This window comes from Chiloscyllium plagiosum, unplaced genomic scaffold, assembly GCF_037043375.1.
Source record: "Chiloscyllium plagiosum isolate Xiang-an unplaced genomic scaffold, Cpla_swu_hap1 HiC_scaffold_10, whole genome shotgun sequence".
In the NCBI taxonomy this organism is placed as follows: Eukaryota; Metazoa; Chordata; class Chondrichthyes; order Orectolobiformes; family Hemiscylliidae; genus Chiloscyllium; species Chiloscyllium plagiosum.
In genome coordinates, this window is record NW_028270148.1 from 85,024,734 (window position 1) to 85,052,561 (window position 27,828).

General features: G+C 40.5%; 1 long non-coding RNA gene across 2 annotated transcripts in view; it reads right to left on the reverse strand.

The window, feature by feature from the left end:
• Positions 1–284: 284 nt before the first annotated feature.
• LOC122553239 (uncharacterized) overlaps positions 285–27,828 on the reverse strand; it is a 44,513-nt gene continuing 16,969 nt past the window's right edge. For both annotated transcript variants that reach the window (XR_006312659.2, XR_015758308.1), the window contains exon 4: positions 285–568. This is a non-coding gene — a long non-coding RNA (uncharacterized LOC122553239). The remainder of the gene's footprint in view (positions 569–27,828) is intronic.

The following is a 27,828-nucleotide window of genomic DNA, read 5'->3' on the forward strand; positions in this document are numbered from 1 at the left end:
GCATAAGTGCTATGGTTGAATATTGAATGCTTGGTATTGGAATTGAAACTGATAAATAAATCTTATCACACTGTGTAGTCTCTAAGGAAATGGATGAATCAAAAATGAAAAGCAGATGTATTTCTATAGGCAAGAGTAGAGAGTGGGATGAAGCTGGACAAATTTCTTTTCAGTTAGTGCACTCATGATGAGCTGAATGGCCTCCTTCTGTGCTATAAGTTTAGTTTCTATGTTTACAAAGGGCAGTTTTAGGGTTATTATAAAAATGACAATTTTTTTGTTGATCTGTTTCTCAGAGAGAATTTATTCTTTGTTATTTACATTGGTGTTTAAGGATATCAAGATAGTAAAATATCGATCTAAATCTAGAATTGAAGTGCTGTTTAATGCCACTAAATCAAGATGAGCAATTAATTACGATGTATTTTCAGCCCATTTTACACCAACATAAAATATTATCAGGCCATCCATCAGGAAGTGGCTGAAGGCAATGTATTGATGTTGTAGGGTTGCAAAATCAACTAATAGTTGGGCTGGAGTGCTCCATCAATCTTCTTTTCTACTATTTCTAAAACAAAAATAAACTAGGTTAGACAGCCCCTCGTGGAGCACAGTAACACAAAAATATCAAAAGTTCAAAAGCTACTTACAATGGGAACCTATCACAATTCAATCTAAATATCAATTTGTGGTGTGACAATACAGCCTCGACCACGTGGGGCCCACTGGTCCCTAAAGATCAGAACCAAACCTCCTTCGTAGTTATTTTAATAACCTGTTCAGACATGTTTTAGCGCATACTTGATACTTGAAGAAAGGAGCACTACCACTGTGCCACAAGACCTGCCTAAACAAATATTTTCAATCAAGCTGTACAGACATGCTATTACACACCTCTAGAGCCGGTGGGACTTGAAGCCAGACCTCCAGCCAAGATGTATGGACAATACCACTGTGTCACAGAGCTCCAAATCCTCCTTTTAAATTAATTTTAGCCACCCCCAATGGATTCAAATCCATCACCTCAACCACTAGACCAAGAGTATGCCTTATTCTCCGTTATGGATATTTTTAATCAAGTTGTTCAGACCTGTTAGGACACATCTCCAGTGAAGATGGGACTTGAACTCAGACCTTCTGGCCCGGAAGTAGGTACAATGCCACTGTGTCACAAAGACCCTTAATTAACTTGGCAGGCAATTGTTTAGAAACAACATTGATATGAAACCCAGACAGTAGGATTCAAACCTGTACGGGGATATCCCAATGGACTATACATTATTCTCCTTTACAGATGTTTTTAATAAAATTAGTAAACCTATTCAGATACATTATGACATACCTCTGGAGCAGGTGGAACTTGAACCAAAGTCACCTGGCTTAGGGGTAGGGACATTACTGCTGTATCACAAAAGCCCTTTATCCTCAGTTATAGGTATTTTTAATCAAAATGCTCAGGTGTGTCCTTCCACACCCCTGTTGCAGGTAGGACTTGAACTCAGGTTTTCAGGCTCAGAGGTAGGAACACCTTTCTATGCCAAGTACATACCACAGAGCCCCAAAACCTATTTTCAATCAACCTATTAAGTCATGTTGTTACACACTTCCAACACAGTGGACAAGAAGGCTCAAAGGCAGGAATATTACACTGTGCCACAAGAACCCTTTATTCTCCCTTCCATCTCCCTTCAGTTGCAAAGAAGCTTAATACTGGACTTATAACATTAAATCTCTTACTCTTTCCATTGTGCTACTCGACTTGCTGAGTTTCTCGAGCAATCATAAGATGACACCAGGAATGCAAAATGTAGTTCTAGTCTCCATATTTTAAGGAAGAATATTTTTAAGTTGGAGTCAGTGTAGCAAAGGTTCACTGAGTTGGGCCCTGGGATGGGAGATTGACCTATGATGAGAGCCTGAGTAAATTGGGCCTATATTTTCTGGAGTTTAGAGGAATGAGAAGTGATCTCATTGAAACATACAATATTCTGAAGACACTGAGGGTTGATTCTGCTGAACTATGGAATCTAGAATATTGGAATCATGTTTCAGGAGAAAAGGGAGATCATTTAGGTCTGAGGCAAAAGCATTTCACTCAAGGCTTGTGAATCTTTGGAATTCTCCATCTCACAAGATTGTGACTGTTCTATCAATGACAAAGACTGAAATAGACAAATGGGATGGTCTCTCAGGGTATCAATAGATATGAGAAGTGGATGAATAAATGGAATTCAAGAGTATGGTGCTGGAAAAGCATAACAGGTCAGGCAGCATCTGAGGAGCAGGAGAATAGACATTTCGGGCATAAGCCCTATTCTCCTGCTCCTCAGATGCTGTCTGACCTGCTGTGTTTTTTCAGCACCCCACTCTCGATTCTGATCTCCAGCACCTCACTTTCTCTGGATAAGTGAAATTGAATGCCATGATCCGCCCATGATTGTTATAAATGAAAGAGCATACATGATAGATCATGTGGTGTACTTCAACTCCTATCACAAACTTTCTTGCACAAGTAATTAACTGATCATGATAATTTGCTCCTTGAATGGGAGGAAAGATGTTGAGGATGAGGGAAAATGATGGTGTGATGTTGTGGAATCATGTAACGCAAAATATTTTTTGTGCACTCACTCTATTAACAGTGCATAATATTTATTTAAAGAACAGTCAACTGTCACTTTTGCTTCACTCCAGACAAAACATTGTGCTTGATGGTATTTTCAATCATGGAGCTTCTTAAAAATTACATAATTTCTTACTAAGCCACATTCTGTTCTGACATAGATAATCATTACCATTCCTCATGGACACAGGGTCAAACTCTAGGAACTCCATTTCTAAGAAACTTTGGATCACCTTCATTACTTGGAATGCAATGCCTCAAGAAGAAGACCCACCACAATTTTCTAAAGGTATCTGGGGATGGACAATAATTATCGGCATTACCAGAAATCTCCTCATCATTATAAATGAATAAAAAAATTCAGAGCATGCATGTCTGTTGGAGTATTGTGCACAGTTTTGGTCACCCTATTATGGGAAAGACATAGTTAAACTGGAAAGAGTGCAAAGAAGATTTATGAGGATGTTGCCAGGACTAGTAGACCTGAGTTACAGGGAGAGGTTGACCAGGATAGAACTTTATACCTTGAGAATGTAGGAGAATGAGGGTGTGACCTTATTGAGGTATATAGAATCATGAGGGACATAGATAGGATGAATGCATATAGTCTTTTTCCCAGAGATGGGGAATTGAAAACTAGACAGCATAGGTATAAGGTGAGAGGGGAAAGATTTAAGAAGGACCTGAGGGGCAACTTCTTCATGCAGAGAGTGATGTTTGTACAGAATGGGCTGCCAGAGAAAGTGGGAGAGGCAGGTACAATAGCAACATTTAAAAAAAACATCTGGATAGGTACATGTATGGGAAGGGTTTAGAGGGATATGGACCAAATGTGGGCAATTGGAATTAGCCAAATGGGCACCATGGACAGCATGGACCAGTTTGGGCTGAAGGGCCTGTTTCCATGCTATTTTACTCTATGACTCTATGTCACTTAATACATTTATGATACCTTGTATTACAAATTTCTTGTCCTGAAATAAATGGAGGAGCGGATTTTGGGTCACATTATGGATTTGATGGATGTTTGCAATGTTTATGCTACATCTGTTAAATTAATATTGTGAGAGATTAGTTCATGCTCATTAGTTAGTGTGCATGCTTTTCACTTTGTCATGACAATGGATCATAAACCTTATTACTAATGGATATATGTCCTTAAAAGAAAGACATAGAAACCAAAAGATAGCTAAAGAATGTAAATTCAGTAGCTGTTGGAAAAATGCCTATGTGAATTAAACAGAGTTCTGACAGGAAACATGAAATGTCACACTTGGACAATGTCATGGGAACTTCATCATACAACTACATGGAATGTATGGATGTGACAGAAACTCTTCAAAGTGAGAGATGGCATTTAAAAAGAACAAGCAGTGATATCCTGTGACTACAGGGACCGTGAGAGGCTAATAACCCTATCATCTCCTGTGGGATTCCAGACTGTAGACATGGTATGTGTTAAAAGAAAGGCATTGCGGGCAAAAGACATATTTATGTTTTAACTTTCCAAGACAACATTAAAACATTCGAAAGAAAGTTAAAATACATTTCAGTCTCCAGTTTCTGAGTGCTTTAGGGCTGCTCTGCTAGTGTGATAACTTGACACTCAAGTTCCACTGTGCTGAATTGTACTGTGAAGGGACACATCTGAGAATCTTCCCAAAATTCCCCTGCATTTGCAGGTTAAAAAAAAGTCTCAAACTATGAACGCTGAAAGAAGTCAAATCGGTAAAGTCACTGTTCGAGGAAACTGGGCAAACTCCTTTTAGCTAACCTCAGAACCAAGAATCCCCAAACAACTACTGTCGGCTTTTATTCCCACTTTCCCTGGTCCATCAGGTTTATTATGAATATCAACAGCCCAAGGCAGTTCTAACAATGGAAAATACCCTATGTCCTTCATTAAGACAAAGTACACTGTGAAAACTACTGAAAAAATCGTACCCACATACAATGACAAGTCAACCATTTAGGTGGAATTGGCTGAACAGATGATCAGCATGCTCTGTCTCAACTTCTCCGTCACTGATCAGTTGACCACCCCCAGCAAGTTGCTTTATACTCTTTCCACACAAACAAGCTATGCATTTTACACTTGAAACTATCCAATCTCCAGAAAGTGATCAGTTTCATAACTGGCAAACATCACAGGTGTGTCATGAGTTTACCAATTAATCCATTAAAACATGCTTGTGTCGCCTAGAAAAAAATCACTAATCTCCTGCCCTTAATGAATTTTGACATAAAACAATAGCTTGCACTTGCTGTTCACCATTTTAATGTCATCCAATCAGTTGTATGATGTATACACAGCACAATTCCATGACAATCGCGATTCAGCTGATAAGTAGCCCACATTATTAGATCTGATTAATTGTGTATGTTTTAAACAAAACTTAAACCTTTCCAGAGTTTCTGTAACATTTCAGCCCATTGCTGCTTGAGTTCACTGCTAGATAAAAACAAGCATGCACATTCCTTTAGCCTAAATGCAAACACTTTGAAAACCCGTGACCTCTCCCTAATCATTAGGCCTTCACTAAGCTTCATATGTTTTCTACTTCTCATTTCATTCTAATTTATTTCCATTTAACTTCATTTTGGCTAACCCAGAAAATTTTAGGTTAATATCTACACTGTTAAAGTCAGCACTACTGGAAGTATTCACCTTCTAGATCTACCACAGCAGCAATTGCAAACCACTCTATGAGGACGTAGGAGCAAATTACTGTAAATACTGGAATCTGTACTGAAAACAAGAAATCCTGCAGCTCAAACAGCATCTGTGGAGAGAAAGCACGATCATGTTTTGAGTCTAGGTGACTCTTCATCAGAGCTGAAGTGCAGTGTGGAGGGGGCAGCATTTATGCTATAATGGGTGGGGGGGGGTGTGGGTTGAAGGGCTGGGGGAGAACGGATGTTGATAGTTCAGATTAAATGATCGGAACATGAGAAGGGCATAACAATGGTGTGGCTAACTGGAAAGAACAGAAAGTTCCAATCGGGTGGGGGAGGGGGAGAGAGAGGAGATGGTAACAGTGAATGTAACAAGCAAAGCTAAAAGAAATGGAAGGGATAGGTTCACAATTAAAAGGTGTGGAACTCAATATTATGCCCAGATGGTTGTAAAGTGCCAAGTTTGATGATGAGTTGTTGCTCCTTCAGTTTTTGCTGATTTGTTGGAGCACTCAGTATACCCAGGACAGACAAGTTGGCATGTGAGCAGGATGCAGTGTTAAAATAACCAGCAACGGGAAGTTCGCGGTCATGCTTGCATGCAGACCAGAGGTATTCTGCAAAACAGTCACCCAGTCTGCATTTGGTTTCTTCAATATACAGTAGGCCACGCTAGGTGAAGCAAATACAATACTCAAAATTGGAGAGGTACAGGTGAAATGTTGCTTCACCTGGAAAGACTGTTTAGGTCCTTGGATGGCGAGCTGGGAGAATATGAAGGGGCTGGTGTTAGCCTTCTATGGTTACATGGGAAGGTGGTGTGAGAGGATGGGGGTGGATTTGGTGGTCAAGGAATGAACTACAGCTCTCAGAGGGAATGATCCCTGCAAAATGCAGACAGCGGGAGTGAGGGGAGGATGTATTTGGTGGTGGTGTTCTGGTGAAGTTGTCTGATATGATGGAGAATGATCTTTTGAATGAAAAGTGAGATAAAGGGGAATCCAATTACACTGTTGTGAGTGATGGGAAGGGGCAAGGGTTGAAGGACAGGTGATAGATCAGATGCAGTTGAGGGCCCTGGCCATCACAGTTGGCCGTGGTTTCCCACCATTGTGAGAGCCAGGGCTTTAACCTCTTCTCGTGGCACCTCCCCATGTAACTGCAGACGATGCATTACTGCCCCTTCACCTCATCCCTGTTCACTATCCAAGGGCCTAAACAGTCTTTCCAGGTGAAGCAGCATTTCACCTGTACTTTCTCCAATCTTGTGGATTGTATTTGCTGCATCCAATGTGGCCTACTCGATATTGGAGAAACCAAAAGCAGACTGGGTGACCACTTTGTGGAACACCTTTGGTCTGTATGCAAACATGACCTCAGCCATTCGATAGCCAGTCATTTTAACACAGCATCCTGCTTGCATGCTCACTTGTCTGGCCTCAGCATGCTACAATGCTCCAGCAAAAACTGAAGGAGCAACATCTCACCATCAAACTAGGTACTTTACAACATTCTAAGCTTAATATTGAGGTCAACACCTTCAAATTGTGAACCCATTCCTTCCCTTTCTTTTAGCTTTGCCTATTACATTCACCGTTGCCATGTACTTTCTCCTCTACTCCCCACCCCACCCTTCCTTTGGACTCATGGCGAGAAATCATTGAACCTCTATGTGACGATATCAAGAAGTTTCATCCCACTAACAGACTTATCATGGACTACTCTTCAGAATCATTCTCATTCTTGGACACGTGCATCTCCATTAAGGATGTACACCTCAGTATTTCACTCTACTACAAGGCCATGGATAACCTCACGATGCTTCACTTCTCAAGCTTCCACCCTAAACACGTTAAAGAAGTCATCCCCTACAGACATACACTGCGCACACAAAGGATCTGCCTAGACGAGGAGGAATGCGACAGACTCCTGCAAACTCTGAAAGATACCCTCTTACGAATGGGATACGATGCTCAGCTCATCAATTGCCAGTTCCGACATGCCACAGCAAAAACTGCAACAATCTCCTCAGAAGACAGATAAGGGACATGACCAATAGAGTATCCTTCATCGATCAGTCCTTCCCTGTAACGGAGAAACTATGCCATGTTCTTCATAGTCTTCAACATGACATCAGTGACAATGAACATCTTGACAATGCCATGCCTCCACTTCTTGCCTTCAAACAACCACTGAACCTCAAACAGACCATCGTTTGCAGTAATCTACCCAGCCTTCAGGAGAACAGCAACCACAACACCACATAACCCTGCCATGGCAACCGCTGCAAGACATGTCAGATCATCGACATGGATACTACCATCACACGTGGGAACACCACCCACCACGTGCATGCAGATACCCATGTGACTCAGCCAATGTTGTCTACCTCACAAGCTGCAGGAAAGAATGCCCCGAGGCATGTATATCAGCGAGAACATGCAGACGCTACGACAACAAGCACAACAATCATCAGACAGGGATGCTCCCTCCCAGTCAGGGAACATTTCAGCGGTCAAGGACATTCAGCCCATCTTTGGGTAAGTACCCTCCAAGGCAGCCTTTGAGATACACAACAATTCAGAATTGTCAAGCAGAAATTGATAGCTAAGTTCCATTTGCAGGAGGACGGTCTCAGCCATGATCTTGGATTCATGTTGTGCTCTATGTAACCTCACCTCACTGATCTGCGTAAAATCTTCCTTACTGTTCTGTTTTGATGCCATCACCTTGATAACTTGTTATTGTCTCTCCAACTTAATTAGCTTGTACAATCTGGGATTACTTGTTACTTTGGTTAGACCTTCATCATGAGATTCTCATAACTATCATGTTATTCCAGCCATTTGGTTTGTCACTAGCACCATCTTAATTTTGATTTTTTGTAATTATCTTTCTGCCTTAATTAATGGGATTATAGGTCATCTCTTCACTTGTTATTCAGCTGTTGACACTTTACTCACAGTGTTTGACATTTCTGACCACCTGCAAAGACTTGTTATTTCAGTTTGGCAACACTCCACTCACACTATATGTATGATTTTTTTTGACACTCTCATTACCTGCCGTTATCTCTCTACAAATAGGTTCTGTGCCTGTGCGCTTCCCTCCACTTCACCTGATGAAGAAGCAGCGCTCCAAAAGCTTGTGCTTTCTAATAAATAAATGTGTGACTTCTGGCTTTGTCCCCCCATCCCAGTGGAATTGTCTATTCTTTCCAATCTGGCAGGTTAGACACACCATTGTTGTGCCATTATGACGTTCCGATCACTTAATCTGAATTATCAACATCCCTTCTTCCCCAGCACTCCAACGCACACCCTCCCACCCACTATTACATAAATGCTGCCCCCTCCACATTTCATTTTAGCTCTGATGAAGAGTCATCTAGACTCGAAATGTTAGTTTGCTTTCTCTCCATGGATGCTGCCTGACCCACAACGATCTCCAGCATTTCTTGTTTTCCTCCTGTGAGGATGTTGGTTGCATTCTCTTCGGATGTAATCTGTTCAACTTGTTCAGCTCCTACCTTGCCAGAATGTGGTCCAATGTCTCAGGAATCTAAAGCTCTCCCTCCTCTACTATTTCTCTAGCCATGCTTTTATCCCATTGATCTTTCTATATTCTTATTATCACTACTGAATCTGGAGATTACTACCTTGGATGTCCTGCTTTTCAATTTCTGATCTAACTCACTAAGTTCTGCTTTCAGGACCTAATTTCTCATCCTTCTTACTTCATTGATTTCAGCATGGACCACAATTTCACCTTGTTCAACCTCCCCTTTCAGACTGCCCGACAGCAATTCTATGATATTCTTGACACTGGCACATGAGAGGCCACATACCATCTTGGATTCATATGTACGTCCACAAAAACTCCTGTCTACTCCTTTCATTAATGAGTACCCTGCCAGTCCTGTGCTTCCATTCTTCTTACTTTGCAAACCACAAGTACCTCTCTGCATCCAATTCTGCAATCTGTGGGATGACTACAACCTGAAATGTCTGAACCTCTCAACCTAATGAGTGCCCCAGCTCCAAAACCCACAGTACGAGTTGCTCCAGCAGGAGGCTCCTCCTGCACTCATGGTCATCCATGAGTGGGCGGCACGGTGGCACAATGGTTAGCATTGCTGCCTCACAGCGCCAGAGACCCGGGTTCAATTCCCGCCGCAGACGACTGACTGTGTGGAGTTTGCACATTCTCGCCGTGTCTGCGTGTGTTTCCTCCGGGTGCTCCGGTTTCCTCCCCCAGTCCAAAGATGTGCAGGTTAGATGAATTGGCCATGCTAAATTGCCCATAGTGTTAGGTAAGGGGTAGATGTAGGGGTATGGGTGGGTTGCGCTTCGGCGGGGCGGTGTGGACTTGTTGGGCCGAAGGGCCTGTTTCCACACTGTAAGTAATCTAGTAATCTAATCTAATCTAATCTAGTAATCCAGATTGTCAAGAGCATCTAGGATTTCTCACACAATGCAGGATTAGCCTGAGCTCCTCAGACATATCTTAACTAAATAAAATATGGGTTTTTTTCTTCAGCTTTACCCTTATTCTTACCTAAGTATAGATTAGTAGAATTTTATTCTTGTTTCGGTCACACTCAGGTCTGCTGCTGGTCTTTCTATTTCTCTGTGAACATTCTAATCTTGTCTGCTCCCCTCATTGATGCTGATTGGCTATCACAGGATCCTCATCTCATCTGCTTCTAACAACTTCTAAAACCTAGCTTGAATTCAGCCAAGACTGAAATTTTGCTTCAATTTTTGCATTAAAGGCTCCAAATGAAATGAATAAGTCTCAACCCATTGATCAATGAACCCATAACACTAATCCATCCAACATTAGTACTTTCTCATTGATGCCACTGACTGATGTTGCAAATGAAAAATAAAATACAATATAGCAGAAAATACTCTTGCTTTTGGGAAACGCAACAGAGAAATCATGACTTCACACTTGCCATGCTGTGCCTGACCTGGGTGTGACAGACACTGAGAAAAAAAACTAAAATGGGAAAATATTGCCCTGCAGCTACATTTACAAAAACCCAAAAATAGCAAAGATTTGGTGGTGGGAGGAAAGTGAAGACCATGTGCTTACACAACATTTCTTGCTTCCATTACACCAGTTATATTGCTCACCGGAAATTTAGCTGGTGAATCAGATACAAGTTGCTCTAGGACAAATCATGCAGGTTAAAAAACTTCAAACTTAGACAGAATACTTAAAAATATTCCTACATTGCTGGAAATACAAGCAATATAAGGTTCAAAAAAGTCTGGAAAACCATATTAAGGGATACTGAAATGCAATTTAATTGTTGACATGGATTACAAATACCAAGAGGCCAATTTGGGGTGTGAGCCAAACCACCAAGCCCTTGCATTGGAAAGGCTACCTACAACAAATTGCCAATTTACTTTGGTTACTTACACAGATTTAAAAGAAACTGGATGACGACAGGAGCTAAAACAGGCAACCCTAAACCATAAGATGTTTTAAGCATATATTTGTTGACTGCAATGTATTCTGGTCCTCATGGTGCCAATTCTCCTTGATTTTGCAGAGTTCGCCTCAAAGCTTGGTCATAACTCTTTGCTGTTTGGAAATCTTGCTTTGTATATCTAGTCAAAAATTAAATGTAACTACTGATAGACCATCCTGATCGCATAGCTATGATAAGATTCCCTACCTTTATATGACAAACCACTTGCAATAAAGGGCAACATTTCATTTACTTTCCTCATTAGATCCTGTACCTACAAGCAGACATTTTGTGATTCACACACAGATCCCATTCTATTTATATAACATTCTGCTTTTGTAGTCTTTCTGCCAAAGTGAACAACCTCATATTTTACCTGCTCACTGAACCCATCTCTATACCTTTGCAAACTATTTATGTCATAGAATCATAGAATCCCCATAATGTGGAAGCAGGCCATTTGACCCTCTAAACAACATACCGATGAAACCCACCCTCCCTACTCTATCCCTGTAGCCCTGTGTTCCTCATGGCTAATCCACCTAGCCTGCACATCCCAGGACACTATGGGCAAATTAGCATGGGCAATCCATTTGACCTAATACATGCATCCTCCCTAAAACTTACTTTGCTGCCAATATTTGGATTATCAGCAAATTTTGCTACAATGCAGTAAGTTCATTCATCCAAGTCATTGATAGGTATTGTAAATAATTTAAGTTCCAGAACTGATCCCTGCAGCACTCCACTAGTTAGTGTGCCAATCTAGTTCATATAGTGCAGAGAAAAGTATTTATTTTGTGGAGCTAGCCATTTTTTTTATCATTATTGAGAATTCCAACCTTTAGAACATCTATGTAATAACAACGAATTGCAAGTCTGATTCCCACTTGAACTATGAGAACTCAACTTATGTAAACCGATATATTCCCTCCTCTCATGGCATGTGAAGGCCTTGGCATTTGGAAGTCTTGATGTCACTGCCACAATAAAAAGACTGCAGCCATGAGTATTACATTTTGGATCTATATTGTTCCTCTGATATATTGCTATTTTAATTACAAAAAGTGAGAAACCAATTATTATGGGAATGCATATTAAGTCTGCCACACTCTCGTGCTGCATAGCAGTCATGTGTGAGGTACTAAAGTATCAGTATATCCAATCTAGCAGCTACATGGAAAGCAGAAAGCAGTACACTTAAATGAAACATTCCCGCATTCAGTGTTTAAAGTGAGGCTATTTATAATTTATTGGAACTGAAAGACATAGGATGATGGCAATGGTTGTGAGTAAAAACCCAAACATTGTGAATGAACTTAGTGGTGAAAAACCAAACCTTTGAAAAATCAATTCAATTAGACTATTACTCTATGGGTTGGTTATTGTTTAATAGCTGGGAGGTGAGCGAAGACAACAACAGCAACCCAGACAAAAGTTATGAAAAATCAGAACAGCTCCAGTCAAAGTCAAATCATTAAATCTACTAATATAAGTTTCAAGCATGAGGCAGGAGTCAGGTGAATCTGTTGACAATTTCATAACAAAATTGAAAATATAGCCAGAAAAATGTGAGTACCCAAATGAAAGCCTGTTAGATCAGCTCATATATGACTTTGTATATGAAGCTCAAAGAGACTAATTGGAAGCTCACAATATCACAAGCTATAGGCATTAATAGAGTACATGATGAAGATGAAGCTGTTGACTACCCAAAGAGCTAGCTTTTAGTTAGATCTAAAAAATGACAGCAGGGCAGGAGATTTGAAGCAATGAATAACTACAGAAGAATTCACATCAGATGTGCCAAAGATGTGGATAACCACAGGAGTTCACATATAGATTGCCAACAATATATTGCCTCTGAATCAAACAGCAAAGGTTCTGGGAAGCCAAATCACTGGGAAAAGGATGTACCAAGGAAAGAACAAAGATGGTAAGTGATTTATCAGTGTCATAGCAAAAGGGCAAATGAGAGGCATGGTGGCTCAGTGGTTAGCACTGCTGCTTCACAGCACCAGGGACCCAGGTTCGAGTCCGGCTTCAGGCATCTGCCTGTGTGGAGTTTGCACATTCTCCCTGTGTCTGCATGGGTTTCCTCTGGGTGTTCCAGTTTCCTCCCACAGTCCGAAGATGTGCAGGTCAGGTGAAATGGGATGCTGGGTGCTTTTGTCAGAGGGAAATGGGTCTGAATGGGTCACTCTTTGGAGGGTTGGGGTGGACTTGTTGGGCTGAAGGGCCTGTTTCCACACTGTAGGGTATCTAATCTAAAACATCCCTGAAAGCTGACAATACATTTGATGATACAATAGATATAGGAACTTTACAACCACATGAAATGTCTGGGTGTGACAGCAACACCACAGAGATTATATATCCCATCTCAGTTGTCACCACAAGAGAAACATGAGATAAACGTTCTAGCTTTAAAAAAGCTATCGCTGAATAAATGTAGCATCACTGAAAATGAGCCAAATTAGAGATCAATCCAGCAACAATGAAAAGTTCGGAATGCCTGGATCACTTGCTTCTGTTAACAAGTGATCCAAAGACGGCTTGATTATATAGCCAGTATAGCCAGCAGTATGGTAGGTACTGGTCTATCTGAGATGATAACTCACTAAAAGCTGATGTTATGTCAACAAGACCCAGGTTAATCATATGCAAAACAATTCAATAAGAAATTTTTCAAAAGGTACATTAAAGCTACTTGGGAATAAGCTCAGTGCCATCTACAAAAGTATTGAAAAAATGATACCCACATGCTGTGGATGCCAGAAATACATACCAATAAGAGGTCTCACTGCTGGAGTATCACCCAGATTTTGACATACTATAGGAGCCAATTTATTCAGATGAAATCATGAATGGTACCTCATAGTTGTGGATTATTAAATTTTCTTTGTATCCAAACGGCGAAAGATTTCAGAGCTACATCTAAGTAGTACGAGTTCCATTCATTGAGCAAGCTAGGGATCGTGAAAGGAAAATGCGTGACCAGGATCCCAATTCACTCCAGAAAATTTCAGGAACAGTGAAAATCAGCAGCTCATCCCCACATTACACCAGGTGACACTACAGATAGAGACCTCCAAATGTTCACAAGGAGCCTCATGAAATGCAAAGAGACAAAGGAAGGCTTAATTAATCCAACCTATATTTCTCAAGGCTGACATAACCTGCCTGCTGCAGAACTGTTGAATGTAAAAATGTATGTGACAAATCTGCAAAGCAAGATACTCCCTCTATGTTTTGCTGCTTTTGGAACTGTGAATGCTAACTAGCCAAGGTCCAGGATGGCACCATATTACCAGTAGCCATAAGGAGTCCAAGCAGCAGCATGCTGCATTAAAGATATGTACAGAAGTTGCTCTGCAAATGCAAGTTACCACAATGCAAGTTAAATAAATCTATTTTGAGATTTCAAAGTAAACTGAACTTAAACTACTTACCAATTGGGTGTGAGAATGGTATTACTGTGTTGAGGAAAACAACCTAAGATTAAGTTTAAAATCACACAATGCCAGGTTATAGCTGCTCCTTCATCAGGTGGTTGTGCAGAATAAGATCATGATCACAGATTTTATAGCCAAAGGAATCCAGTATCATGGAGATGTGATACATTAAACAATTTTAGATTACATCTTTCATCTTTTAGAATGGGTTATGATGGTTCTTTGATATGTAAATCACAGAACTTCTTTCAAATTACATTCTCAAGATAACTCAGCTTTTCTCACAATCGGTGTGAAGTCTGTCTGTGTCCTAATGTTGAGTCAGACTGACAAGCCCGCTACATAGTTTTGCAGAGTTTTATATGGATTTGTGCATTTTTGAGCAAAATAAAATGTAATTCTGCAAAAACAAATTCCCCCCATAAACTTATATATGGGCGCGGGTTGGAGTGGCATAGTGAGTGTGTACGTGAGTGTGTTGTGTATGGGTGTGAGTGTATATGTGTGTGTGTGCAAGCTTGGTTAAGTGCATGTGTGAGTGTGATGGGTTATGTGTGAGAGGGTGCATGTGTTGGTGTGAGTGTGGGGGTGTTGGTGTGTGCATATGAGAGAGAGCTTGTATATGAGAGAGGGCCTGCGTGGGGTGTGTGAGTATGTAGGAGTGCATGTATGTGTGTGAGAGAGAAAGTGTATGGTGCTGTGGGGTCACCAGTAGTGTGACATGAACCCAAGGTCCAGGTTGAAGCCAATCTCATGGATACCGAGCTTTGCTATCAGCTTCTGTTGAGCCACTCTGTGCTATTGCTTCTCCCGAATTCCACTTTAGGGTATGGTCACCTGAAGGTCTGAGGCTGTATGTCCTGGACCTTTGAAGTGAACACTTCAGTGGTCCAGAACATTTGGCCTCAGACCTTTGGGTGACCATCCTCCAAGGCAGACTTCAGGACAAGCAATCATGCAGAGTGGCTCAGCAGAAGCTGATAGCAAAGCTCGGTATCCATGGGAATGGCCTCAACCTGGACCTTGGGTTCATGTCACACTACTGGTGACCCCACTGCACCATACACTTTCTCTCTCACACACATACACGCACTCCTACATACTCACACACCCCACGCAGGCCCTCCCTCTTATACAAGCTCTCTCTCATATGCACACATCAACATCCCCGCACTCACACCAACACATGCACCCTCTCACACATACCTCATCACACTCACACATACACTTAACCAAGCTTACATACACGCATATATATATATATACATACACATACTCTATCAGGCGCACTCACACCCACACACATATACTCACATGCACACTCACTCTGCCGCTCCTACGTGCGCACACATATAGGTTTATGGGATGAATTTGTTTTTGCAGAATTACATTTTATTTTGCTCAAAAACTGCATGAATCCATGTAAAACTCTGTAAAACTATGCAGAGGGTTTGTCAGTCTGTCTCAACATAAGGACACAGATAGACTTCACACCTATTGTTAGAAAAGCTGAGCTGCCTTGAGAATGATTTGGGAGGTGCCCTTGTTGGACTGGGGTGTACAAAGTTAAAACTCATACCATACCAGGTTATAGTCCAACAGGTTTATTTGGAAGCACTAGCTTTTGGAGCGCAGCTCCTTCATCAGGTGGTTGTGGGGAATAAGATCATGCTCACAGATTTTATAGCCAAAGGATTCCAGTGTCATGGAGAGGTGATGTCACAACCACCTGATGAAGGAGCGTCGCTCCGAAAGCTAGTGCTTCCTATTAAACCTATTGGACTATAACCTGGTGATGTGTGATTTTTAACTTTGTCCTGAAAATGTAATTTAAAAGAAATTTTGGGGTTCACATATCAATTAACAGAAACCAGCATATCCCATTCTAAAAGATGAACGATCTAATCTAAAATTGTTTAATGCATCACATCTCCATGACACTGGACTCCTTTGGCTATAAAATCTGCGATCATGATCTTATTCCCCACAACCACCTGATGAAGGAGCGGCACTCCAAAAGCTAGTGCTTCCAAATAAACCTGTTGGACTATAACCTAATGTTGTGTGATTTTTAACTTTGTCCACCCCAGTCCAACACTGGCACCTCTATAAGTCAAACCTAAGTTTATTATAACCTCCAAGTGATCAGGTAGAAGTAAGACAACTGATCTCTAGGTAGAAGGAGGTCATCACCTCAGTAAGCATAGGAATACAGAATGTAAGAGCCCAGGATTTAGGTCTTCGGAGCAGCAGTGGACCAGTTGGCCCTTTGAGTCTGCTGCATTATTCAACATGATCATGGCTGATCTTATTTTGGTTTAATCCCCATATTCCCTGCATCTTGACTCTTTGTCTTTCAGAAATCTAATTTAGCCTTGATTACATTAAAAGACTCAGGCTCAATATTATTTTGGAGAAGAGAACTCTATACTTTAATGACCCTATGATAGAAAAACATTCTCCTGAACACTGCCTTAAAAAGAAAACCTCTTATTCTTAAACCATGTCCCCTAGTTTTAGTCTACCCCAAGGGACACATCCTCCAAGTATCCACACTCTCTAGACCACTCAAGTTCTTCTATGCCTCAACAAGGTCACCTTCCACCTTTTGAAACTCCAATGGATACAGACTTAGCTTGCCAAAGCATTCTTCTTAAGATAGGTCCTTTCAGCCCAGGAATCAGCAAAGTTATAGGAGGGTTCACTGACTGCTCTTCAGTCACTCCAAACTGTTTTAGTGATCTACTGAAAACCTTGTGATATGACCCACCTTTGTATCTCAGCAAAACTGCATGTACATAATCGTCTGGAACAGTCAAATGAGTAATCAGTCAAATGGAACCTTGTACTGTCTCCTGAATATTACAATATCCTCCAAGTGTTGGCGGTGAAAGTGCAAAAATGCATAAATTCATCAAACTGTTGTTCTGTGCTACACTGTAAATACTGTTAAGGACACATAAACTACTCCCATGAGTTACCTTTTACCTCTGCTAATATTTATCTCCACCTAAACATACTCTATACTTTGATCTTTCAAGTTAAGATTATTTCTCAGTACTGATCTAATACCATCCAACAGAGCTATCCTGTCAGCTTTTCCTAACTTCCTGCTATTCCAATAAATCAAATATCCTTCAGCATTCAACATTCAACATTTAATTTTGTTAAAACCCTGCCTGAGTTATTGAAAGGGCAAACTATACGGGGTCAGTTAGACTCGAAACGTCAGCTCTTTTCTCTCCTTACAGATGCTGCCAGACCTGCTGAGATTTTCCAGCATTTTCTCTTTTGGTTTCAGGATCCCAACATGCAAACCAGGAAACCAGCAAACATTATTGGTGAAGTTGAGACTCCAGGAGCAAGCAAATCAGAATGGGCAGAGTTCAGGTCTGACCGATACCTCAGAAAAGATCATTAACAGCACCGCAACATCATTATTCAGCGAGTCAACATTACCAGTAGTACAAAATGTGAACACAACCAGCAAGTGCCACAAACAATAGCAATATTAAACATAACCTTCAACACAAAAATTAATCACCTGTGCATTGTGTGCCAACTCACCAGTGAGAGCAGTGAGTACCAAATCCAGAAGATGGAGGCACATCCTATCACCTAAGAGATACTGTGAATAATATTTTTCGAAAAGAAAACAAGCTATGAAACACTCGACATGTTCCACTTGATTATAAAAGTTATTTATTCATTTTCATCAGTGTGATATCACATATATAAAAACATTAATGATTGGAATAGTTATTTGATTTTTTTAAGGAAAGAGATGTAATATTGTTATACTAAGGACACTTAGGAACTAATTCTGATGAAAATGCAGATACAGGGTGCTAAATTTTACAATTGCATAGCAGTTCTGTGTCAAGTAACATGAATCAGTCTATTCATTCTACCAATCCCTTGGTGAGCAGAAAGCAATATACATGGTGAAGTTCCAGGATTTTGAATCTAAAAGGTGATTATTTCTAAATTATATGCGCCAGGGGACAAAACACTTTGAACTGGAATTTTTTGAAAATGGAAGAGCCCCAAGCCTGAGCAAAAATGGCACCAGACATCTAACTCCAAACGTTCCACTTCTCCTCCCACTATCCAGCAACTATTATTTCCTCTGGGGTAGAGAGAGCAGAATGAAGTTTACAGATGCATTATTCGTTATCAAAGGAAATTGCCTGCTTTCTTCACTATGTTGAGAGAGAAAGGCAAAGAAGATTAATTTTAAAAATTGAGAAAAAGAGATAAATGAAGGATAAGAAAAGCGGAATATATTCTTGCTGGCAAAAGCACCTTATTGTTTTTAAGCAGGTTTATTTTTGTTATGAATGAGCATTTGAGACATGCAATGACATGCATACTGAAACTGTCCAATTTCTGGCCACTTGCTTCCTTGCAGAAGAAAGGAAAAAAAAATCCTAAACCCATAGCTTGAAAAATGGCAGTATCTTTTATGGAGAAATCGGCACCAGGAGCCTTTACTGACAAATGTAAATGTTGCTTTACCCACGAGACAGAAGTGGAGACACAGACGCACCACTGCTTATTAGTCTGAAATTCCCCTGCATAATTATTTAAGCTGTAGGAGACAGACAAGTGTTGCTACTTCACAATTACTACATAATGTTGCAAACTGCAATAGCAAGGCATCAACCAACACAGTCAGGCTACATGCCACATTGCAATCTGATTAGTCAAAACCTAATTCAAACTAGCATGTCTAAGATAACGAGTCATATACCTGATAAAAGCAAAATACTGTGGATGGGGAAATCTGAACTAAAATTGTGCTGAAGTGCAATGAAAATGATAAAGAAACCCAGTAGATATGGAAGCATTTCTGGAGAGAGGAACAGAGTTAATATTTCTAGTCCGAAATCACTCATCTTCAGAATAGTACCTAGTTTGGCACAAATTAATTCCAGAATATTACCCAAAGTGGCACCACCCTGATGAATAGCAGTCAGCAGTAATGACTCACATTTTACAAATTGGCTTGGGACAAATTGCTAAACAGGCTAACTCAGTACTCAGCCTGCTCATTTAGTATGTTTCAGAACAGCAAGCTCTATTCATAATATAATACAAGACATCAATGACAAACTCCTTTCTCCTTTTTACTTACTTCACCCTGGATATCCATTTTCCTAGCCCAATTTACCAATTTAGCTCTCTTGAGAAACGCAGACAATATTTGATTTGGGAGCTGTTCATCATAATGCAGCAACAGAATTGGAGGCCACTCCTTATGTAGCTTTTCATAACTGAGGTTTTCTGGCATTTAAAGGTTCAAAGCAACCTTGACAAGGCACAGAGAGAAATTGTGTCGAAGGAAAGTAGGTGAGACAGTAGGTTGGACAGGTAGGCAGATGAGGGGGCTTGGTGATGAGTGGGTGAGGCAGGTATGTTAGTGTGTGGATAGGAGGAATGTAGGCAGGCAATGGGAACATGGTAGATTGAGTCAAAGAGTGTTGAGAATCAGATTAGGTGTTTGGATTGGGTCAAACGAGTGTCAGGTCTAGGGCTAATCAGGTCAGGGAAGGGTATTGGATTAGGATAGGAGAATATTGGGTCAAGGCTTCATTTTGAGAAGTTGGTCATAGGGCTGCTAAGTTGGGGGTTTGTGTTGGGGGAATTAGGTTGGGGGGCTTAGGTGAGAGAGGGTCATGTTGAGGGGTGCTGAGTTGGGGAATAATGGGATATGAGGTCACGGGCAGTGTTTTTAGTTAAAGGATTGCGCTGGATCAGGGAGTTTATCAGGTTGGGATAATGTCATGTTGTCTTAGATTGGGTAGGGCTCTCAAGGTGGGAGAGAAGTTGAGGGGTCTGTGATGAGTTAGAAGGTTCAGTTTTACAGTTACCTAAGAATTAGAGCTGATTTTAATTCCTCTAACTTTCCCGCATAACTATTCAGGTAAAACAAGTCAGAATCCTCTAAAGTCTTCAACTGTAACTCAGCTTTGAGACCTTTTGGAGCATTCCAGATGTTAGGTAATTGCCAATGGAAATTCCCAGATAATTCTGAAGTAGACAGTGCATTGGAATATCCAAATGAACCTGTAGTATATTTTTCAAATGATGTCAATGCAATCGCTATCTTCCAATCAACCCCACTGATTTTATTTTAAGAAGAGCAGTGAAGAGATGAAGGACCTACACAACGTAATAGCCTTAAATATTACAGTTTGGTCTTAATCATGAGATATCATGGGTCCTGAAACAGCAAACGTGGAAAGATCATTTCTTTTGATGAAGGAGTGTATGATGAAAATCCACCAGTTTAAAATCAGTGCTGAGAGGAGTATAGTGGGACACCTATATGCACACAGAGAGTTGTTAGAGAATTGGAAGCTTTGTGACTGAGATGTCTGACACTGATAATTGTGTTGCTTAAAGGATAAGCAGATAAATATCAGAAGCAAAGTAACATATGGGAAAAGGAGCAATGTATTTTATTGTTGGTATATGCATGTGATAAAAGTAAATATAGACATAATGAATCCTACTAAGTCTCAGAAATTCTATATGTCATGTAACATTTCATTTTCACTCCACAATCACTATACTTTGTTTCACACCACTTTACTCTTTCACCTCTTGGCCATCAATTTAAACCTAGGATGAGCTGCAAGGAGAAGGGTGGAGATCGGAAAATTTGAGAATGGGAAATCTAACCACAGCCACCTCCAGTTTTAGCAGAGACAGATTGACTAAATACTGTCTGTGTCTGGGTGCCTCATTTCAATAGTACCATGAGATTGCTGACTAAGACATTGTCTGTCTTTTGGGTTGAACATTGGCCAGGTGAGTTTCCTATACTCAGAAACCCAACAAATGAAGGGAGCTGAAAATGGCTGGATTGAACTGCACTGTTTGCAGGACAGGAATATCAGGATTGTTTCAAACCATTAAATCTGAAAATATTGAAGAAGGTTATGTTTAATCCCCCATGCTGGATGAGCAGAAGAGTGATTGTTGGGAGTTGGAGAAGGGGGAGCAGTTAAAAGCTTTAAAATGAGATGTAATTCACTTCTATTTCTTTCCCACTGAAGATTCTTTAGCCTGGTGACAGATTTTGATCTAAATGTCCAAAACAAAAAATCCTTAAAACAAATCTTCCAACAAACATGATAAGATTGCATTAAAGTCAGGGAGGAGAAAGTGGGGACTGCAGATGCTGGAGATCAGAGCTGAAAAATGTGTTGCTGGAAAAGCGCAGCAGGTCAGGCAGCATCCAAGGAGCAGGAGTATCGACGTTTCGGGCATAAGCCCTTCTTCAGGAATCATCCTGAAGAAGGGCTTATGCCCAAAACGTCAATTCTCCTGCTCCTTGGATGCTGCCTGACCTGCTGCGCTTTTCCAGCAACACATTTTAAAGTCAGAGACTCTTAGATCCCTCTGTTCCTCTGAACTTTCTAGTGTTCTGCCTTTTATTGAGTACGCCCTTGGCTTGATACTTCTTCTGAAGTGTGTTATCTCACACCTTTCAGGGTTAAATTCTATCTGCCACTGATCTGCCTATATGACCAATTCATTTATATTGCCCTGTAACCAAGAACGCCTTCTTTACTATCGATTCCCAACCAATCTCCATGTCATCCACAAACTTACTTATCACCATCCCATCCCCCACTGTTCTCGTCAACAGTGTTTATATATAAAACAAATAATAAGGGACCCAACACCAATCACTGTGATACACCACTGGACACAGGACTCCAGTTACACAAACAGCTTTTTATCACCGCCTTCTTAGTCCTCCCACCAAACCAATTTTGGATCCAATTTGCAAAGTTACACTGGATCCCATGGGCTTTTGCCTTCTTTATCTGTCTGCCATGTGGGACTTTGTCAAAGGCTATGCTGAAATTCATATAAACTGCAACAACTGCCCTACCTTCATATACATATATGGTCACCTCCACAAAAAAATTCAGCTAGATTCGTTGTGCATGACTTGCCTCTGAAAAAGCCATGCTGACTATCTCATAATAAATTATCCAAAAAAATTATGTTAATTTTAATGTCCCAGACATTTCTTCAGCACTCAGGCTAGCTTCCAAACCCTTATATGGTTCCATATGGACTGAGAGAAAAGAGAAATGACCATGTGATCTCATTTTGTTTCAAAAGCAGAATCCTGTCTATTGTTTAAAGGCAAATTCTCTCATTTAAATAAGTCCATGAGTCTATATTGTATAAGCATGCTAAGATTAATTGGAAAGCCAAGTTAAACGTCCTTGCTGCCGAGTACATTTTCCAGCGACATAATGTTAGTGCTTATTCAGTACTTCTTGAAGGCCAGGAGGAACAAAAGCCCTTCCCCCATCAGTGTTTCCAGCACCCCTACTCCATTCCAGACCTTCAACTGCTGGTCTCTCCGTCTCCTCAAGATTGTGGCCTTGAGGCCAAGCTTCTAATTGTGTGCTCCATCATCCCCTTCTCAATTGCAACCTCTCTTCTCCAGAGTCTTGATCACAGCCTCATACCCCCAGCCCCTCAATACAAGGCAGCATCCCCAATAATTCCTAGCTGAAGCTTTCTTCTGTTGGTTTTGTCACCCAGCTGTCATCCAAACTCTCCATTTGGCCAACTGCTAATTAGAAAACAAAACTAAATGATATTAATGAAAACGTACCATTGAATCTGGCAGGACCTCTATGCCCCTGATCTTAGTAGGATCTTCAACTTCCCCCATCTTCTCATAATTTTTCATGCATTTACTGTGTCACGTGAGATTTCATTTACATGCTATTAGAGCAGTAATTAGCTTTCCAAATTTCTGCACTATGAAAACAAGAGAAAGTTCACAGGAATCACTAAATTATGAAGTCCCACTGAACAAGCATCAATGATTTATCTGTTGCCATATGTAATCTATTATCAAAATTTTATTCTCAGACCGAATAGTAAACCAATCCTCAGATGAAGGTGGCAACTCAAAAGCATGGTCATTAGCCAAGAGGGTTCAGACAGTTGGTTGACAAAGCACATATTGCTCGCCCCCAAAATATGATAGCAACAGGGTTAGTTGGGAAGACTGTGTGAGATAGAAAGAGAGAAGATCCAGCATGAGAGAAGAACAAGAATTGTTATCACTGAAGACTTACCAAAAGCTGCAAAACAACAGGAATACATACTCCACCACTCCAAAACCATGTCTTTGCTCATCTATCCTACAGAATGGCTTGAGGCTTGGTAAAGCATTTTCACCTGTCCCGGGTCATACATTTTCTTTCTTTGACTAATTAACTAATGTATCATATGTAAACTGCTACTTCTCAAACTCTAAATATACTACCGAAAATTGCTTACAAATAGTTGACTGCCTCCTGTCAACAGGCTTAACTTCTCCAGCACATTTTCTGGTGATTAGAAGCTTGTTCATTGAATCATGAAACTTACAGGATGTTGTGACACAGGTTTTGCCCATCATACCTATGCCACATCTTTGAAAAAGCAATTTAATATGTGTGCTCCCTTGCTCTTTCCCCACAACTGAATATTTTCTCTTTTCCATGCATACATCCAATTCCTGATTGAAAGTAAACTCGGAATCTACTTCCATCACTCTGAATAGCATCACTGAAAGGAAGGGGGTTCATTTCAGAACATTTGGTAAGTCCAGCTAGCCCTGTGAATAATCACTGCTCCAGTTTGCTGTAATAGAAAATGGAAGCTTTAGCCTCTGCATGAAATTGCCTCATAAGAACATGGATAAAATTGGAAACATTTCAGTATTAATTGTAAATTCTAGTGATCCATTTTCTGTAAATTCTAACCAAAGTCGTCATCATGCTAATGGTATTCATGATAAACCTTAACTAATGAAATATTCCTCCAGAACACCGCATCTGAGAGGTAACTATATTAGCCTAGTAAATTGTTGTTAGTATCCAAATAAATACCATGGCAAGTACTTGAAGATTAGAAAGCTGATAAATTGTGTTCGAATTGAATCTATTAATGTGAAGCTGGGCTATTCAATAATTGCTGAGAATTAAATTAGAATTCAAAACCTTACTATTCAGCTACGTTAGCAGAATGTATTGTGATTCCCATGGGGAAACTGCAAACCAAAATAACCTAATTTACTGAATGACCTCCATAAAAGAAATCACCAGTAGGATTCCAAGTTTTTATCGCTTTTTTTAGCATATATCAGAACCAATGAAAATTACACATCAATTAAGAGGCAAATGATGCTCCAAATGAAAAGAGAAATTTCATTTTAAATAGTTGCCGCAACAAAAATATATCTTATAAAATCAAAATACCCACTTTCACTCCCCACACAAATGTGGCACTGTGTACAATCTCAGTCTTTCCAATGCATCATCTGGTACATAGAAAGTTAACCCAGATAGGGCACATCTGTAGAAGTCCTTTCCTATCAATTCTGATGGGGCAGCCTTTTATAGAGAGCTCATCTTACTTCCAAAAACATAAGGAGTTTAACAACTGTACCCTGCTACACTCCATATTTGTATCTACATTTTGTGTGCTCATTGCTCTCTGACTTCAACTTTCCTTTGTGTTTGAAGTTCTCCTTTACATCTGCCAGATATATGGCTGGTCTCAACTGCCTTTCTTTCAGCATTGATACTAGGTCAAGCATCACCAACTCACAAAGGCCAGTATTTCTTAATGTCTGAGAAAATGACATTTTGGTTCCTTTACTATTGATGGAGACTGTTAAAAATCCTTTTCAAACATGCTTAAAAAGACTGACAGAGTTCAAAGACATTTCAAAGAAACTATACCTTTTTCTTTGCGCACTGTTTGTAGGTCAAAGATTGAAAAAGTCGCTGAACTGCTGAAAACCTTTCATACAAACAGAAGTTTGAGAGTTCAAGCACATCGGCTATCACTTTCGCTTGTTTTTATTTGATACGTTAAGCTCAGTCTACTCTTGGTGAGGCCACTATGAATGAAGAAGGAGGGATGGAGATCTTACCCTAACTGGGCACTTCAGCTTAGCTCATGCCTCTAGGAATATTGGGGCCATATAGCCTGTTCCTATGTTAATATTTCCATGTAATCTTGAGAACTGAATCACTTCAGTAATTGGGAGCAAGAAAGATAGGATTGGGTAAGGGAGGAAAGGAAGTCAAGCAAAGAGGGGAGGGCGAGGAGAGAGAGTGGGACCCAAATTCCTTAAATGGCCATTGTACACCTGTATATTCCCTACAATGGAGTCCACATCATGTACATTAAAATGAATGTAAAATTTCCAGCTGAACACCTTTATATGTCCGCTAAGGATGTGGCCTTATGCTGTTTAAACTGACATGGTCATGCAGCTGCTTAGTGAGATTTATTTCATTCAGGTGAGTGTGTGTTATTTTCACCCTTATTCTGATGGTTGATGACATTTGGGGCGGTACGGTGGCACAGTGGTTAACACTGCCTCACAGTGCCAGAGACCTGGCTTCAATTCCCGCCTTCTGGAGTTGAGTGGTGCTGGAAAAGCACAGCAGTTCAGGCAGCATCCGAGGAGCAGGAAAATCGCATTTCGGGCAATTTTCCTGCTCCTCGGATGCTGCCTGAACTGCTGCGCTTTTCCAGCACCACTCTACACCAGAACCTGGTTTCCAGCATCTGCAGTTATTGTTTTTACCTAGTTCAATTCCCGCCTTGGGCAACTGTCTGTGTGGAGTTTGCACATTCTGCATGTCTGTGTGGGATTCCTGTGGGTGCTCCACTTTCCTCCCAAAGTCCAAAGATGTGCAGGTTAGGTGAAATGGCCATGCTAAATTGTCCATAGTGTTAGGTGAAGGGGTAAATGTAGGGGAATGGACTTGGGTGGGTTGTTCTTCGGAGGATCAGTGTTGGCATATTGGGCCGTAGGGCTTGTTTCCACACTGTAAGTAATCTAATCTAATTATCCAAATCAGTCTGGTTAAGTAAGGTGAACCCCATTCCTTGCCAGGAAGTGATGTGAAATTTCTGCAGAATTTACCATATTGCATCTTGTATTATTCCAATTAAAGATGTCAGCTGTGTTAACACCTTTTTTGCAAAATATTATGTGCGTTGTTTGTAGTTCAGATCAAAGCTGAGAAGAAATAAAATGGAGCATGAATCTGCTATCCTCTCTCAGGGTAACAACATTAGTGATGCCACATCTGCCACTCCACCGATACACTTTCTGCTGCCTATCTGCCTATCAGCTCAGACAGCTGGGGTCAAACCAAGATAATGGAGTCTGAAACCTGTCCTTTTAGAACCAGACTTGCTCAAGGCCATTTCAGTTTCCTTCACTGAAAGCCTGCAGCCATCCACCATTTTGTAACAATGCCAGAACAAGCAAAGTAATGATGAAGACCATGTACAAAGGATGTATGCAAGGGCGATTCAATAACATATTTATGCAACTTGGCATGATTTGATTTAGAATTTTGATTTGGAATGAGTATTTTGAGTTGACGTTTAATTTTGCATTGGAGCACAGGGCACGGTGATGGTCAGTGGCAGAAAATAACATCAGTAGAAATGGGATTTGAACTGAATCTTTTAGTTTCTCAAACCTGTTCTGCTATTCAATAAAATCATGGCTGATCTGATGGTGGCCTTATCTTACTTTCTTGCCTATTCCCATTAGACGTCTTTACAAATCAAAATCCCATCTAACTCAGCCTTAACACGTCTATTGAATCAACTTCCACTGTTCTCTGTTCAAAGAGAATGGCAAATAATAATAGGCCTCTGACAGAAGCAATTTCTTTACATGTCTGTCTTAAATGAGAGACCCTGTATTTTTAAACTGTGTACCCAGGAGCTAGGCCTCCAGAAGAGAAACATCCTATCAGCACCCCACTTAATCCCACTCAGAATCTTTTCCATTTCATTAGCATTACTTCTTATTCATAAGGTAAGGAGTGAAGGATTGTTGGTGAAGAGAAAATTGAAGTTGAGGTTATTTGTATCACACATTAATTAATTTTCTACGTATAGGCTGGACAAAAAGGGACATTCTTCTTCCTTCTCCATTCTCAAGCATATTAGTCTACTTTTGTTTTTGATCCCTGCTTATGCTCTCAATCTAGAAGGCCTATTACTGCATCCATGAATTCGATCTTGCAGATATGCTGAAATCACCAGAATGTACTTCATCACTTGCCCCCTTCACTTCTTGTAGATGTTTGAAACAACTGTGGAAGGCATCAAAAAACATACTAAATTGTAGCAACAACCTGAAAAAAAAAGACCAATGCTTAAGTTAGTTGATAAGCCCCTTCAAGTAGGGGTCTTGGTGTCCTCCATACTAATTAAGATATTTTAACTATACAAGATCAAGAGAAGATACCAACTGGACTGTGAAACTCAAAATGGCATTGCTGGCATTAAGTCAGTCATCCACACTGAAAGACCTTATGCTCTGCGGCAGTGTAGGTATTTCTAATTGACCTGCTCAAGCATTTTACCTTTGAAGTAGGTGGGTCTTGAACCCAGGCCTTCTGGCTCAGAGGCAAGAAACTACTTGCATTTCACAAGAACCCCCCGGCCTGCTGAATATACTTGCAGAGGACATTAACTGCTCATGAACTGCTGTCTTTACTCTGATAGCATTCAGC